This window comes from Lissotriton vulgaris, chromosome 2_1 (genome assembly GCF_964263255.1).
Source record: "Lissotriton vulgaris chromosome 2_1, aLisVul1.2, whole genome shotgun sequence".
Classification (NCBI taxonomy): Eukaryota; Metazoa; Chordata; class Amphibia; order Caudata; family Salamandridae; genus Lissotriton; species Lissotriton vulgaris.
The window spans coordinates 241466529-241485122 of record NC_141687.1 but is presented as its reverse complement, the minus strand read 5'-3'; positions in this window follow the sequence as shown (position 1 = coordinate 241485122).

The window sequence follows — 18594 nt, the reverse complement described above, 5'->3', positions numbered from 1 at the left end:
TCTTCCCGCGGCCGGGCTTTGTTCCGCCCCCCCCTCCTTCATCACCGGCCGGGCTTGGCTCCGCCGGCCATCCTGCCTGCTCCTGCCTACAATCTCCAGGATCCCCTGGGGCACCGGATTTCCACGCGCCAGGAGGCGTACATAACTGCAGCTTGGTCCCTCGCCCCGCGAGGTCGTGCGCGGGTAGAGCCCGGGAGCAGCCCGGGAGAAGCCCGGGACAAGGGCGGGACCATCTGTGGCCATCAGAGGCCAGAGGAGGCCGGGTCGGGGCACCCCCTTTGTTTCTGAACCAAGATGTGAAGATGTGAAGAACACTGATTAAAGGTACCGCTACCCACTGACTATTTCTGGTTCCTTCTGGTTCTTTCTACAGGTCCTTCCTAAGGGTCACTACAGTTCGGTAGCCGATACTGACTTATTTTTACTGTTCGAAGCTGTCACGTTATGTCTTGCAAGGGGGGTATTAGAAAACTTTCCTCCCAGGGTGACTTGCTTAGGGGAACAATGGACTATTATATCAAGAGTGCTATACTGCCTATTGCTAGTGAATTAGAGAGAATAGAACGATCCCCTGCTATGGACAGTTCTCTTAGTATGGGTTCTCCTCCACAGACTGCTGATACAGTCCCAGCTATATCATTACTAGAAGAACTAAATCAAATGTGTAAATCCTCGTATGCCTCTGTGGAATTAGAAAATGTGCAAACTACCGTTCCAATCTCCCCTATGATTATGACTAATCCTGGGTCCAGTTGTTCTTCCCAACTAACTCAAACTCTACAGCTTACGCCCCTCACAATACGACCAATAGCAATTTCTCTGCCCGCAGTTCCTACCCAGGTGCTCTCTGCCAAAAGGAAAAGAGATGAGGCTAAACAAACGGGCAGTCAGGCCAAGCAACAAAAATTAAACAGAAATCCATCATTACCCAATACTCCTAGCACTGCTACACCAAAAGCATCTATACAGATTTCTCTATTCTCCGCGCTCGAAAATATGATGAATTCAATTATATCCCAGTTGATCGATAAAATGACTAGCTTAGGGGACAGGCTCACGAGCGTCGAGGAAGCAATAAAGGCTAACTCGATACTTACAAAAACTATGGAAGGATCCGTACAATTACAGCGTCCAGTCCCCATAGAAACACCTAATTCCATTATACAAAGCAAGACCACCCGTAGCCAATTAATTGCCCCACATATGAAAACCTTAAATATCTCGAAAGCCGCCACAACATCACAGAGTTCTTACCCTAGGGCTGGGCAGAATATAGAAACGTCATCTCAAGAAAGAATAGCGGCTAGTCATAACACTATACCACACAAAACTAACCATCTTCATTTGCCACCAGAGGCAGCTCCTATCGTATGTGTCCTTTCAGGAATACCAGAACTCCCAAAGGGGAAACACGAAAGACAGCAGGACCTAAGGAACAAGGTAGTGTTCTGGCTAACCAAAAATAGACCTTTGCCCCCCAATATAGATGGCACTATACTAAGCGTTAGAAGGGTGGGCTGGTTAGGACCTCTCCCAAAAAATACTGTGGGCGATTTGGTACTCGTAAAATTTATCAAAAAATGTGTCGTCCCATACCTCCAATTTTGGCAGCCACAAATAGGTGACGGACCTATATCTATTTGGAGTCTAAGTGAATTCTACCCTAGAACATTATATGTCCCGTCGCAACACCAAGCTACACAGAGTAATTTCCGAACGGCTACAAGTGGCCACCTCTCCCCTGCTTTTAATTAATTTGTTCACTCTTCCTGCTGTTTGCTGAATAGCTGATTTAGTCTATTGATTTAATCTTTTTTTAACAGACGTAAATTTTTATGAAATTAAATGTATTGATGTATTGGTGTATATTTATGTACTGTTGTTGCTTTTATGATTTTTATACTGAAATCGAATAAAGCTATTTAGAATCAGAATCAGAATAGAGTGTAATGATGAGACGTGTAATTATGTGGTACTGAGTGGTATTATATTGAGTCTATTTATGTTGCATTGAGTAGAGTGTAAATATGTGGCATGTAATTATGTGGCACTGAGTGGTATTATATGGAGTGTATTTATGTTGCATTGAGTAGAGTGTTATGTGGCGTGTAATTATGTGCCACTGAGTGGTAATATGTGGAGTGCATTTATCTTGCATTGAGTAGAGTGTAATTATGTGGCTTATGGTATGTTGGTGTATTTGTTGCATTGAGTAGAGTGTAATTATGTGTCATGTAACTATGTCACACTGAGTGGTATTATGTAGAGTGTATTTATGTTGCATTGAGTAGAGTATAATTATGTGGTGTGTGATTATGTGGCACTGAGTGGTATTATGTGGAGTGTATTTATTTTGCATTGAATAAAATGTAATTGTGACGTGATTATGTGGCACTGAGTGCTATTATGTGGAGTGTATTTATGTCTTCAAATCTCAGAAGGAGAAACCCTTTGTTGAAAAGGGAAGGGGGTTCTAAACAGACAAAAAAGCAGGTTCCCTTTTCGTGTGGTCTAGAGGAAGAGACTTTCGTCTCTGGGGGTTATATAAGGGGTTTGGGGTGAGCCAAAACACGTATTAAAGTTGTTCAGGGATCGACAAATTCACAATCAATTGCAATCTTCATTAATAAACAACATTTTGCCTCCCTTTGAACATAACATGAGGTAATGAGGATGTAAACACTATTTTTATTAAAAGAAATTCTTTATTATTTTCTGTTCATACCATTTATTAGAGCAGGTCCATACATTTTTAAAAAAAATTATTAAAAACAGTTATTGTGGCATTATGCTCCACAAACATGAAAAATTCAAAATCACAGTTTAAAAATGGTTCTTTCAAAGCAACAAATTTATCATATAAAACAAAAATTGTCAAATTTATTACACAAACACAAATTGTCGATGCGGCGTTTCGGTGATTCTATATCTTCACCTTCTTCAGGACAGTGTGTAAGTTAAAAACTCTCCAGTAAAGTTGTTGTTTGGTCAGTCGCTTTTTTAAGAAGAAATTGGCGAATTGTGACCCTGTCGGATGTCTCGACTTCTTGCTCTAAAGGGATTTCCTCTCCCGTGGAGTGGTGTTGGTCCGCCTCTTCGATATTGTTTAACAAAGGCGTGCCTGGGGTTCTCCACAGACAAGTCTTTGTCCTTGGATGGTATCAATTTTCTTCACCCGGTCTGTTTGGTGAGACCACACGAAAAGGGAACCTGCTTTTTTGAGTGTATTTATGTTGCATTGAATAAAGTGTAATTGTGACGTGATTATGTGGTACTGAGTGGTGTTATGTGGAGTGTATTTATGTTGCATTGAGTAGATAAAACCGATCAGGACGAAAAGAAAATGAAGGCTCTGCTAATTAAAGCTTTTAATTGTGTAAACTCGCTGTCAGGCGAGTTTATCAGGAATCTGGGGTTGGAAGCTGCACGTCAGGCTCCCACAAGAGCACTTTCATTAATGGAAGGGACGCAGAGCCCCACACCCCCGCCTCTCCGAATGCAGAGCGAGAGTTCCCCACCCATTTTTAAAACACTGCTTCAAAAGCAGTATATAAAGCTTTCCAAAAAAAATTAAAATATTTTTCTTTCCATCCCGAGGACGAGTCCGAATGTAGTCCTTCCCACCTGGGTGCTGCAATTACCGAACTGACACAGTTGTTAAGGTGTTTCTCCATCAAAGACCCCTCCATTTTAGCTGTTGTTACCATTTCTGGTCGTGGACTGCTGCTACCACAGGAAGACCAAGAAACCCCACGGTCCAAAAATCAACTTACATTGGATAAATGCGCCTCTGGTTAACACACAGATGCGTGGGGCAACACAATGTCTTCACGTCATGAAGTGTGGTGTCACCCCTAATCGAGAATGGCAGAGCTCTGTGGTCGATGCTCGGGTAGATGCGGAGAAGGTGCATTCTGGTATTTGGAGTCCTACATTCGAAGGTGAGAGATAACTACAAGTACCAGAGCTGCCAAACAATCACCAGAGCTGGATTAACTACTAATGGTTATGAATGCATATAAGCACATTTGAGGTTTGGGCCTCTTGGCACTAGGTAAATTACGAACTGGCACAAGGAGAAATCAGTAGAAGCACTTTGGTCTGGCATACAGTATGGGAGACAACATCGTAACCAATTCGAGGCAGTTTTAGATTAACTGAATGATGAGCACGAGAAATGCAAAAGAGCACACAAAAAGGTACAGACTGTACACAGTCAGTATTATTTTTCCTGTCCAATCAGTGATGCACCCATAAAGAAGGCCATTGTTATTTTGTGGTTATGATCAATTAATCGTGTTATTTTGTTTTTGTTTTGAATTTTTTTTAAAGAGAGAGATCACCGAACACTAGGACTTAAGTACAATTATTTCGCTGGCAAGAACAAAGACTATGGCTCCTGGAATGCACTGGTATGCTCCATGCAAGCCGAGGTTGAAATACAGCCATCCTGCATGCGACACCTTGGAACCCGCAGGTCACCCGGCTGCTGCACACACAGCACCGCAAGGAGTCACACGTGGGTTACAGGAAAGCATTGCCCCATCCCCTCCCTTCTCCGACCTCAGTCACTGCTCTCCGACACCCCCATGCAGAGCTTCCCACTGACTGAGAAATGAGAGACAAGCAAACGTGCATTGGTGCACAGAGTTCTTTTTCTCCAAGATCACGTACAACCATGCCCTGACCACACAAAGTATTCATTTAGTACTTGGTCTTGAGCTGTTAGGGGCCAGACCAACTTCCTAAATGCATTAACGTAGAGTGCTGCAAAGGCATTAAATAGCGCACTACGAAACCACAGTGTTTACATGTGGCAGGGGGAGCCACTCCTGCACGAAACGCCTACTTAGAAAACCGCAAAATCATTCTCTGTGTGCCAGGGTGGAGTCCGACAACACGAGGGTGAAGCGTTACATTACTACTCATCAGTACACATGTGGTGTTTTTGCTCACGTTCACCACCTCTTTCCTCCATTCTTAAGCGGGGAGATTAGGCCCAGAGGTCCTGCAAGAACAAAACACGAAGTGGCTGATTTGGAGGGGGTTTCAGACGAATCCATGACAGCGCCTGGACATCCTCTCCCCTATTTCCTCCTTTAGTTAATCGAAAGCTTTTTCTTGGTCAACACTTCAAATTTCACAATCTTCCTCAAAATCTTTATTAAATGCTCAACCTTATGAGCATAATTTTGTACAAACTTTGAATAGAATTCAGTTCAGCATAAGAAATAGGACAATTGTTCCTTGAACTGCGGTGCAGGTGCATTTCAACATGCTCATGCCAAGTCAGTCTACCATCCTCTTGGCTTTTCTAACATATATGTTCTTCCAATTTTAATGTTTTTGAAGGGAGCATGTTGCATTAAGGGATGTTGTAAGGCCGTTTCCCGCCCATTGCATCGCCACAACGGGAATCATTTGTAATATGTATCTAATTAAATTGGGAATAGTTGCTTTGTTGAAGAGCCGCTCAAAGTGCCACACGCATGACATTGAAGTGTCACACACAAGTACAACGAAACCCCAGAAATGTCATGCACAGGCAAAGGTAAAACCTGACAGCTAAGGGTGAGTGGCATTATTTCGACAAGCCTGCGCCATTGCTGAGGGGGGAGTCTATCACAGCAGAGAGAGGCCCAGGGCTTATGACAACCTCTGAGCGCGCTGGCACCAGCCCAATGGCAAGGAAGGCAAGACTTAACTGCAAACCAAAAGGAATGTTCAGAGTAAAACCCCTCGTTCTGAGGGGCTGACACCCAAGTTTTGCAACAAGAACAACCTGAGGCCCACACACGAGCAGTTGCCCTGGAAACCTGTGACAACAAGTGCTGAAACACAAACACGTGGGGCACTAAAAGCCAGCGGCTGTGTGGACAAAGGCGTTCCTGTGGTGCACGGCGTTTACCTTGTGGGAGCCAGCAGATAATTGCTAGCATATGGCACTGCTGCTCGCTCCCGAAAGGCAATCGCCGAACGTGCACGAGGGCTCATTGGGAACAGTGCAAAACATGCACGAGTTCCAATAAAGCCTGGAGCGATTCCAAAAGGTCTCTAAAACAGCGCTCGCTTCCGCACTGCTAGTCGAGACCTAAAAAGCAACAAAGATAGTTGTCAGGGAGGCAGGGCCTCATTAAAGGATGTAATATATAAAGGTAGTGAAACTTCACTTTACAATGGATAAGTGTGGCCGATCGTGGAACTACATGAAAGGCTCTTATCTCTTTCAATGAAATGGCGTAATGCATGCAAGGCAACCAACCAAACTCCTGCATAATTATTTTCTTGTATTCAATAACAGTGAGACATGGGGGACCTCCATGTGAGCACCAAAGACAGAGGAGAAGCACTTTTTAATGCTGGGCATTAGAATGTTGAGCCTCTGAACGGGCAGGCAACGGTGAGATTTGTCGAATGATGATTGGCATAAAAAAGAACAAATAGTGGTGCAATTAAAATGAACATGAATGTATAATACAATTTGTGTTTTATTAGTTGGATTGATTTTACTTGCCTTTAGGCTAAGAGTTCTATTGCAAAGTCAATCAATAAAGTGCAAACTACATGTCAGTTAATCCCCTGATTAAATCCAAGGCAAGCGACTTGTAAAAACCTTGCTCTAAAAATAATTTTGCAGGTGTGTTCCAGAGAGCTTTTTCTAAAATATCCACTTTTTTCCTTCACCCCAAAGCTAATATAATGGGTCAGTGTATGAGGCGTCTGCCCTTGGGTTCTATTTGGAACCCGCGAGTCACTGGTTTAAATCCTAGTTAATCTGTTTCGATTTTCATGATGTAGATGAAGTTCACTGGGGTTATAATAACAGCAGCTTATATATATTTGCGGTGTCTCAAAGTCGCAAACCAGAGGCACTAACAGCCATATTCATGAACCTGAATTGCGCTCGCAAAAGGCCAGATTCTGAGAATCTGGCCGTTTGCGAGTGCGATTTTTGCATTTGGGATTCATCATCCCAAATGCAAAAATCGCTATTTGCGAACTCGCATATTTGCGAGGAATTGGATTTAAGGAATCTCTAATAGAGATTCCTTAAATGCAATTCATCACCCTATTAGAAATTGCGAATACGCAATATTTGGTCGCAATTTACCACGAAATCTGACTTCGTGGTAAATTGCGATAAACGAGTAAAAAGCACTTTTGTGCATTTTTTACTTTTGCATGTTGCACACACACATGTCCTCTGGACATGTGTGTGCGCAACACCTGTTCAAATGTACATTTGAGGGGTGCTACAGGGTGTCCTTTGGACACCCCTGCTACCCTTCAAATCGCAATCTTATTTGCGATTAGCAAATTGCTAATCGCAAATAAGGAATACTCCCCATTCATTCCTATGGGCCTTTTGGCCCATAGGAATGAATGGGGAGTTTTTCCTTATTTGCGATTAGCAATTTGCTAATCGCAAATAAGGAATCAGTAGAAATCGCAATAATTTTTGCTAATCCTACATGAATCCCGTTTTGCGAGTCCTTAATAGCGAATCGCTATAATTCGCTATTAGGGCCTCGCAAAACGGGAGATTGATGAATATGGCAGTTAGACCACTATAAAATACTTTATTATAAATACCCCAAGCAGCAATTGTGCCAAAGCAATATAGCAACTCTGGGCTTTCACCAGACTGACTGTCGATTAGCTGGAGCCGCCACCCCAACCATGCCGGGCTGACAGAGTTTATAGTTTGCTGACCATCGATTGTCCTTTTATCCCCTCTGAGCTGCTTCCACGTCCGCTACAGGAATCATTTTGCGGAACACAACATGATAACAGATCCACTAGGTACTAGCATAATACATACCAGTGATCACTTATGTTTTAATCGACGACTGAATCTACAGTGATTTAAAGCTGGAAAACTTAAATACTGTCCCTCACATGCCAAGATGGTTTCCCCTGGTATGAGGGGGGCATTTTATGTATTTTTCTGTAAAGGACAACCATAGTTATCAGGCCTCGAAAAATCATAAAAGTGTTACCAGAGCTGCAGGTCTAGTGACTTAAATAATCTACTTGACCTAACTGTAATGCACTTGACCTAGTAACTGGTCACAAATTGAGTGATCCTAGGGAAATGTTTTATTTCATTGAGCCACCTTTTTCTTAATTATCACATGTGATCACCTTCAAATAAGTGAGTTCAGCCTGTATGCTGTATAAAAAGGCTCTTTTGTTTGATTTAATAGACTAAACTTTTGCTTCATGTATAATAAGAATCTAGTACACACATAGGGGACACATGACCCCTAACTTGCCTCTTAGTTCTCTAACATCATTGTCATCAGGGTGGGGGCAGGAATGTTTCTCAGTTCATTGTTGAAAAACTCTAACTTTTAATAAATATATTATGAAAGCATGATGTGGTCGTGCAGTCATTTACAGACAGCACATTTTCCATTGAAATGGACTCAAAATATCCTACTTACATACAGTTTTGCTGATTAAAACTATATAGCATAAAAACGATAATGTGTGGAAATCGGTTTTCAACAAATGTTTATCATTTGCACATCACCAATTAAAGTGTTCTAATTTGTTTGATCCTATTAAAATCTTTTTTTCCATCACAATTAAGATGTACACAAAAAAAGTGTTTTCATAACTGCTGATATATTTTGTAATATTTGTACAGTTGATTTACAAATGTTGTGACTTAGAAAAAAACCTGAAATGCTACAGTTTTTCATTTCACATTCCCTGTACTTCAGAAAGATTGTTAAACAGTTCACTTTACAAAGTCCTCAGGCTTTGCAGCCACGGAAAAAGAAAGGTAAACACCAATCCCCAGGACAAAATAAGCAGCAATTTGTAAGAAGACTCAATCTAACATTTGACCTAAATCTTTGAACACACAGCAAACATGACAAGATAAAAGCAAGATTTAAAGACATCTTTGTTGCTCATTTACTTTCTGAATGAACAGAACTCTTGTTTTTTGCCAGCTCAAGATGTCTCGCCAGAACGGGAAAGTATGCCCTAATAATAGCTTGTCCTAAAAAAATCTGGCTAACCATAGCAACCGGGTGAGTAGACATTTTGAGCCTTTGTTATCATGGGGGTCCCAGACATTGTAGTCATGGTGATCACAGACAGTGGATACCAATGGATAACAGTGTTATGGCTTTTGCCAGGACACCTCGGAAGTGGTGGCGAGTCAGAAGTTGCTTTTGCTGGCATCAAGCCTGCTGCATGGGCTTTCGAGATGGTGAAGCACGGAAAGTCTCTGCTGCCAGGAGAACCACGTTCCTGAAATCTCTAAATGAGTCGAGGAAACCCAAAGGATACCCTACAACTTTTGTAGATGTTTTCTAAATGCCCCCCTGCCCTGTCCTTACATTTTCAAATTTTTGTAATTGTAATTGCAGTGCTATGTAGATTGTCTTCACAATTTTTAACTCATAAGTCTTTGATTTTGTTTCATTTGATGTTAAAGAAGTAACATTGTCTGAACAGCCCCATTGTGTAAATCTGTTGCCACACACTATTTTTTGAGATCTGGTAATTCTCAGCAGCGATGCTTGGCTATATCCATGCCACACAGGCTAAAGAAAAATGTATAGCAAGAAATGTTACTATAGAGAACACAATGATAAGTGATATGTAAATGTAGCAGTAACCAGGCTAATGTAAGTATTTCACTGTACAGAAATGTAGGGGACAGCATGCCTACCCTATGACCACACCACCCAAAGTAATGGCACTTTACTGAACTGCCTTTGGAGATGACTCTGATTTAGGACCTTAGCTCCTACTGAAAACTGGTCTGCCCAAGTGTGGTGAAAAACTGTTCATCAAGTAAATGTTCTAAGAGAAGGCTCCTGAATGAGTCGCTGTATGTGCGCTTCATTGAATTCTGATGTGACTTGTGACAGCGCATACTTTGCTGACAGCAGTGACCCGTGCAGGTAAGAGTGGCGGGGCCAGGTTGAAGGGGGATTCGACAGACGACCATGAGGGAAAATGTAATAAATAATGAATTTTCCCTCGTCTTTGTCTGTCGAAATCCTTCCCACCCAGCCCTATCCCTCTTACGTGGATGGCCGCGGCTTTGTGCTGATGAGAAAATGTTGCCACGCAGTCGTGAGACAGAAGATATGGAGAGCGGTCGTGACTGAGAGGTTGTCAGTTTAGAATTAGCAGGTTGCTGGCGGGCCTCCTGCCTCATCTGTTATGTTTTTTGTTTGGTACAATTGGAAAATAGTTATTTGAATTTGTGTCTATATCTCGTTTTTTTCTTATTGCAACAAGGACTTTGAAAAATGCCCCCCACACCACCACTTAACACCCCACACAGCTCAACTTTTGAGTACTGGGCGCTTTGGAAAGGAAAAAAAAAAACATTGAGTCAAATGGAGTGATTTTTTTTGCCTATTCAGTAAAGGCGAGACAGGTAGTTCTTACTTTTGTGCATGATGTGCAGGGTTCCTGTGTGGTGCTGAAAGTGACTGTATGGAGTAGTGCACAGCTTTCCAAACTTTTCATGTTGGTGACTCACTTTTTGGAGATGCATTATTTTGGGACACAGGTAGGCAGTGTAGCGAGCGAGCGTAGTGAGCGGTCCCGAACCACTTACAGGGAGTTCGGGGGGGTTCTTCCCCGGAAGAAATGTTTTAAATAAAAGTAGGCAAGTGGTGCATTTCCAAGCACATTTGAGACCATGAGGTTGAACACAGGCCCCTGCAGAGGGGGGCTTTGTCCACTGAGCCACCAGACCTGGCATACACACATCTTTCTCTCTCTCTCTCTCTCTCTCTCTCCCTCTCTCCCCTCTCTCTCTCTCTCTCTCTCTCTCTATCTCTCCCTCCCTCTCTGTCTCCCTCTCCCTCCATGTCTCCCTCCCTCTCTCTCCCTCTCTCTCCATCACCCTCCCTCTCTCTGTCTCCCTCCCTCTCTCTCTCTCTCCCCTTCTATCTCTCTCTCTCTCCCTCCCTCTGTCTCACTCACTCTGTCTGGCTCCCTCTCTCTCTCTTTAACTGTCTCCTTCTCTCTGTCTCCCTCCCTCCCTCTCCCTCCCTCTCTCTTCGTCTCCCTCCCTCTCTCTCCCTCTGTCTCCCTCCCTCTGTCTCCCTCTGTCTGTCTCGCTCCCTCTGGCTCTCTCAATCTGTCTTGCTCCCTCTGTCGCCCTCTTTCCTCTGACTGTCTCCCTCTGTCTGTCTCCCTCCCTCCCTCCCTCAGTCTGTCTCCCTGTCTCCCACTCTCTGTCTCCCTCTCTCTGTTGCCCTCTGTCTCCCTCTCTCTGTCTCCCTCCCCCTGTCTCCCTTCCTCTGTCTCCATCCCTTGTCTCCCTCCCTCTGTCTCCTTCCCTCTCCCTCTGTCTCCATGTTGCTCTCCCTCTGTCTCCCTCCCTCTGTCTCTCTCCTCTGTCCTGCTCCCTCTGTCTCTCTCCCAATGTCTCCCTCCCTCTGTCTCCCTCTCTCTGTCTACTCTCTCTCTCTGTCTCCCTCTGTTTCCCTCCCTCTGTCTCCCTCCCTCTGTCTGTCTCCCTCTCCTTCTCTCTGTCTCCCCCAACTCCCTCCCTCTGTCTCCCCCTGACTCCCTCCCTCTGTCTCCCCCTGACTCCCTCCCTCTGTCTCCCTCTGACTCCCTCCCTCTGTCTCCCTCAGCCTCCCTCCCTCTTTCTCCCTCTGCCTCCCTCTCTCTTTCTCCCTCTGTCTCCCTCCATCTCCCTCGTCTCTGTCTGTCTCAGTCTCTGCCTCTATCTGTCTTTCCCTGTCCCTGTCTCTGCCTCTATCTGTCTGTCTGTCCCTGTCTCTGTCTGTCCCTGTATGTCCCTGTCTCCCTCCCTCTGTCTCCGTCTCTCTGTCTGTCTCTGCCTCTATCTGTCTGCCCCTGTCCCTGTCTCTGCCTCTATCTGTCTCTGTCTGTTCCTGTCTCTATCTCTGTCTGTCACTGTCTCCCTCCCTCTCTCTGTCTCCCTCCCCCTCTCTCTCTGTCTACCTTCCTCTCTCTATCTGTCTCCATCTCTCTATCTATCTATCTATATATCTATCTATCTACCTATCTCTGTCTCTCCCTCTGTCTCCCCCACTCTGTCTGTCTCCCTCTCTCTCTCTCTCTGTCTCCCTTCCTCTCTCTCCCGCCGTCTGTCTCCCTCTTGTCTGTCTCCCTCAAGACTGTCTCCCTCTTGTCTGTCTCCCTCCATCTGTCTCCCTTCATCTGTCTACCTCCCTCTGTCTCCATCCCTCTGTCTCCCTCCCACTATCTCCCTCTCTCTGTCTCTCTCTCTCTGTCTCCCTCTCTCTGTCCCCCTCTCTCTCTGTCTCCCACCCTCTGTCTGTCTCCCTCTATATGTCTCTCTCTCTCTCTTTCTCCCTCTCCCTCCCTCTGTCTATCCCGGACTCCGTCCTTCTGTCTCCCTTCCTCTGTATCCCTCTTTCTCTGTCTCCCAAGGTTTCCCTCTCTCTCTGTCTCCCTCCGTCTGTCTCCCTCTGTCTGTCTCCCTCTGTCTCCCTCTATCTGTCTCCTTCCTTCCCTCTGTCTGACTCCCTCCCTCTGTCGCCTTCCTCCCTCTGTCTGTCTCCCTCTGCCTGTCACCCTCTGTCTCCCTCTCTGTCTCCCTCTGTCTCCGTCTCTCTGTCTCCCTCCCTCTGTCTCCCTCTACCTTCCTCTGTCTACCATGGACTCACTCCCTCTATCTCCCTCTCTCAGTCTCCCTCTCTCTCTGTCTCCCACGGTTTCCCTCTCTCTCTGTCTCCCTCCCTCTGTCTCCCTCCATCTGTCTCCCTCTGTCTGTATCCCTCCATCTGTCTCCCTCTGTCTGTATCCCTCCCTCTGTCTCCCTCTAGCTGTCTCCCTCCTTTCCTCTGTCTGACTACCTCCCTCTGTCGCCTTCCTCCCTCTGTCTGTCTCCCTCTGTCTGTCTCCCTCTGTCTGTTGCCCTCTGTCTCCCTCTGTCTCCGTCCCTCTGCCTCCCTCCCTCTGTCTCCCTCCCTCTCGCTCCCTCTCTCCTGCCCTGTCTCCCTCTCTCTCTCTCTCTCTCCCTCTGTCTCCCTCTGTCTCCCTCTGTCTCCTTCCCCGTCTCCCTCTCTGTCTGTCTCAGTCTGCACCTCTATCTGTCTGTCCCTGTCTCTGCCTCTATCTATCTGTCTGTCCATGTCTCTGTCTGTTCCTATATGTCCCTGTCTCCCTCCCTCTGTCTCCCTCTCCGTCTCTGTCTGTCTCTGCCTCTATCTGTCAGCCCCTGTCCCTGTCTCTGTCAGCCTCTATCTGTCTCTGTCTGTCACTGTCTCTGTCTGTCTCTATCTCTGTCTGTCTCTGTCTCCCTCCCTCTCTCTGTCTCTCTGTCTCTCTCTCTCTGTCTCCCTCCCCCTCTCTCTCTCTGTCTCCCACCCTATCTCTTTCTTTCTCTCTCTCTATCTCCCTCTGTCTCCCTCACTCTGTCTGTCTCCCTCTCTCTCTGTCGCCGTCTGTCTCCCTCTTGTCTGTCTCCCTCCCTCTGTCTCCCTCTATCTGTCTCCCTCTCTCTGTCTCCGTCCCTCTGTCTCCTTCCCTCTGTCTCAGTCCCTATGTCTCCCTCCCTCTGTCTCCCTCCCTCTGTCTCCACCTCTCTGTCTGTCGCCCTCTCTCTCTGTCTCCTCTCACTGTCTCCCTCTCCCTCTGTCTCCCTCCCTCTGTCTGTCTCCCTCTATCTGTCTCCCTCTCCCTCCCTCTGTCTACTCTGGACTCCCTACCTCTCTCTGTATCTGCCCCTCTGTCTACTTCCCTCTGTCTCAGTCCCTCTGTCTCCCTCCCTCTTTCTCCCTCCCTCTATTTCTCTCTCTCTCCCTCTGTCTGTCTCCCTGTCTCACTCTCTCTCTATCGCCTCTATCTGTCTCCCTCTGTCTCCCTCCCTCAGTCTGTCTCCCTCTATCTGTATCCCTCTCTCTGTCTCCCTCTCCCGCCCTCTGTCTACCCCGGACTCCCTCCCTCTGTCTCCCTCCCTCTGTCTCCCTCTCTCTCTGTCTCCCACAGTTTCCCTCTCTCTCTGTCTCCCTCCCTCTGTCTCCCTCCCTCCCTCGGTCTCCCTTTATCTGTCTCCCTCCCTCCCTCTGTCTGTCTCCCTACCTCTGTCCCCCTCCTCCCTCTGTCTGTTGCCCTCTGTCTCCATCTCTGTCTCCCCCTGTCTCCGTCCCTCTGTCTCCCTCCCTCTGTCCCTCGATCTCCCCCTCTCTGTCTCCCTCCCTTGGTCTCCCTCGCTCTCTGTCTTCCTCTCTCTCAGTCTCCCTCTATCTCCCTCTGTCTGTCTCCCTCTGTTTGTCACCCTCTGTCACCTCACCCCAGCTTCCCGGGCACACACCCAGCTGCACCTGAGTACTTCGCAGGTCTTTAAAAGACAATTTCCTAGGAGACGTTATGCAATAGATGAGGCATAGTGAGAACAACGCTTTCAAAGGAATGCCTCTTAATTAGCAACAGGTATGTGCTAAGTGCCCTTAATACCGGTGTCATCCCGCAACACACCCACCATTTGCAGGTGACACAGTCCTGTATCGGGACACACAGTTTGAAAAGCTCTGGAGTAGTGGCTTCTGCTTTCCTCGGAGGATGTGCATTGGGAGCAGATAACCTTCACTGGTGTACCTTGCAGGTACCTGACGGCATATCAGGGGTGCTTTCACATACATCACCAATTGGTGAGAGCCTTCCATCATGATCTCAGTGCAAGAGCTTTGCAAGAGTCTCTGAAGATGGACTTACTTGGTTTGGACCAGTTCGATCAATGAAAAGGAGGCTACTGGTAATTGAGTACTAGCTAGAACAGCTGGGCAGCTAGTATCAACACCCTGGGCAGAGGATGAAGACCAGTAGAGAGCAATTCATTTAGGTGGCTACTCAAAGAGAGCATGGATGACAGGATACACACTAGGTCGTGCTCGCCGTAGTGAACAAGACTAGGAGATACGGTCAACAGTTTGAGGAAAGCCATGCCCAAGGCGACTGTGTGGCCTGAGGAGACAATGAAGCACCTGCCTGATCTACCTCAGGGTAGGACCTCCCCGCAGGTCTGTCTGTGTGGGAAACAGCATAGGATAACAAATGAACAGGCAGAAGTCACACAGTAGCTGTAAAGACGGTGAAAGATGGGACCTTTTCTTTTCGGCAAGGACCTTAAATGGGTTCCATGCAGGTGAAAGAAAGCCCCTTGCCTGCAGTCCCCTGCATTGAGATGTGTAATCCTAAATCTAACACGATAGGGGTTTCACCCAGACTCAAACTATACGGAGACCTCAAAAAGAAACTTAAAGAACTGGAACTTGACTGTCAAAAAAATAGAAGAAGTGGTAGTTAAAGCCAAGAAGAGCAAAGTACATCTGACACTCAGTATTCAACATAAGCCCTGATACGTTCAGCCTGGTAAAGGATGTAATAGGAAAAAAGAGGGTTAGTCAAATTTCTAAAGTTCTGGATCGCAACCAATTAGCCTTTTACTTTCCGTTTCCTGCCCCCTCCTCTACCTCCTTGCTTGACTTGGTGTGATATGTGGGGCATTTAGGTTAAAACGGAAAAGGGAAGCAGGGTGAGTGTTCAAGGCAGAGCGACAGACTAATCATTTAAAAAAATAGATGTTCTCCTATAAAGGTCTGTCCAGATGCCTGTCCCAAAAAGAGAGGCAAAAGGGAAAACACAATTAAATATAAACAAAGCATGACCCTGCCAATACCTTTGGCTTTTGTGTAATTAAAGGTGTTCTCAAGCATCAGTAAGACACAGAGGAAAGCTACCACATGGGTAGCAGAAGTACGAGCTGCCCTCACACAAATAACAAGTGTAGCATTGACAGTAACTGTAGGCCCTCACATACACACAAGGACTCACAGAACCAACCAAACACACACCAGACATTGCTAAAGCAGCAGCAGTGTAAGCTTCACTAAATCACGTGGTAATGACAGCTGCACTGGAAAGCATTCGTGTGCTCACACAAGAGGGCACACATACACCAATTATTGCTTAAACAGTAGCATTGCAAGCTTCACCCACACACAGAAAAGCAACAATAGAAGGTAAGCACAAAACACACGCACCTCTCTCTCTCTCTCTCTCTCTCTCTCTCCCTCTCACTCAGGCACACACACACCCACACACACAGTATTACTAAGGCAGTAGTCATGCAAGATTCCGTCACACATGGAATCGTTATAGAGCAGGCAGTGGCATCAGGCCCATGTCATGTTGTGTCACTGCTGGCGGCACTTGTGGAATGTTGCGCCCATTTCTGAAAGCACCGTCTGCAGTTCTGTGCCCGGTATTAGAGGCCATATACAGTTTATTGTGTCTAGTTCTGAAGGCCATCCCTGGCACTTGCAAGATACAGCGTGCCCAGGGAAAGCTGGGATTTGAGCGAGTGCCCTTTCTGCCAGATTCCCAGCATTACAGCTGTAGGGAGCTAAGAGTAGTAAGTTTATTGTTTGATTAATTAAAATCATTACACCCCCCCCCCCCAATGTCCATAAAAACATAGTAAAAATATCATTACATTTATAAATACACCTAATTTTAACATGGTTCCATAATTGTATAAAAAGGATATTGTTACTTTTCATTAAAAACTTGTAAGGGGCTACAATTTGAAACTTGGAGTGGCAACCTTTTGGAAAAGATGATTGTATTGTATAAGCCCCAGTGTTCCCAATTTTAATGTTCATGCACCACTATTTGCGACCTGTAGGGAGCTAATATCCAAGTGTTCCTACCGGAGAGAAGTAGTTTATTTAAGAGACGCAGTTGTCAGCTATCTCAGTGCGTCAAGGTACAGTGAAAAGAACGGCGTAGAACAGGTAAATACACTATAAGCCCCTATGTTTGATTTGTGTGTGATGAAGGGTCCATCCTCTTCACCCCCCACTGTTCTGTCCTTTGCTTACACCTGTAAGCACTGTGACATCCATGTATAGCAATACATAAGGAATTACCGGATTTAGGAGCAGCTAGGACAATACAAAAGCTTTTATTAGAGGGCAAGTGGTTGTGAGGCTTCGCGATACATGCCCAGCACTTGAATCAGCGCTTAGTTTAGCTTCTGAGCAGAGCTTTGGGCACCGGCACTCTCTCAAAGAAGACCGCGGCCGACTCATGTAAATGTCGGTGTATCAATTCCACCACTACATACTACCTATCCCTTTTATTTCACATTTGCTGTTTCCTGCTTTGTCACTGCCTTACATGTTTCCCGTCTTGCTCTACCTGCGTCTTTCTGATGTGTGAGTTTTTCCCTCTCTTGCCCTCAATAATTAGCTGATGAGGAAAAGTAAGTCCCGGGACCCAAAAATAAGCACAGGTGGCCCTCCTCGGCAACCACTGGCTTAAATTAAGCACTGACTATGCAATGTTAAAACTTTTTTGTAAGGGTCCAGGAGAGATGAGGAAGGTTATGGGGATACAGCGTATTGCTTGTGTTCCCTTTGAGTCCTCTTCTTGAAATGTCACTGCACATCGTTACCCTTGTGGCCATTAGAGGCCAAAATCTAACAAGAGCTTCTTAGAGAATGACCAGGAGGAGATATCCCGTGCCCCGTGAAGCTTAAGGGCCTGGTTACGAGGCTGGCGGTCTCAGGACTTGACACCGGAACAAGAAGCAGTTCTAGAACTTGGCTTAAAGTTAATCCCCTATATTTTCAGAGAACAAGGGAGACCCAATGGGTGCCTAGGGACCTTGGGCAATCAATTATTATGAAAAACAGTGGTCCATAGGATTGAGTTTTCACAAAGACAAAGTAGAAATATAGACTCAAATCAGTACTATATTGGCAAGATTTTCAGTACCCAGCCGGGCCTGAATTTTTATTTTCAAATATAAGTAAATTTTAAAAGACCATCAAGAAGGTCTAATATAGCAGTTAATAGGGTACAAGCCTGTACCTATCCAAAAGTACACTCAAGAAAAATTCAAGAGTAGGAAGAGAGCAAGAAAAAAGAAGGTAAAGAATATCAGGCAAAAAAAGGTTGCGGAGCCAATTGTCCCTTGCATCAATAACAGATTAGCACTGCAAGTTCAGACAACCAATTCATGTAACATTATAAACACAATGGACAGGTTACATAATCGGAATGAGTGTCGACGGCGTTTCGATCCCCGGCTCCTAGTGAACTGGGATCATCATCAGGACAGTAAAAATGTATTGCCTGTATGTGCTTTCTTTACAACCTGTTAGGAATTACAATATACAGAAATGGGAAAAAGAAGAAAAAGGGGAGAAGAAAATTCTGTTTAAATACAGCACTATTTACAGGAAAATGCACGTGGTGTTCATTTTTGTCATGCTATTGTGATCAAAACGTCCTTTAGTGTTCAAAACACATGCTTTATCTAGGAAAGTGCAAGAGCCGTTTAAGGCAAAGCCGAATCGGGAAATAATACCGTGAGCATTTAACCGCTAACGTTGTTGCGCCTATTAGAGCGAACGTGACTATATGTGTCGCTTTCAAGGATGCCATAGTGGTGAAGCCGTGTGTGGCGCTGATTCTGTGTCTGGCAATAAGTGAAAATAAAACCTTTCCAGATCGTGGCGGCGGTGGCTAAGGTGCTAGGGTGGTGAAATCATGCATCACGATTGCCTGGTTTCTTTGCATGCCTCTTAACATGGCCATACTGAT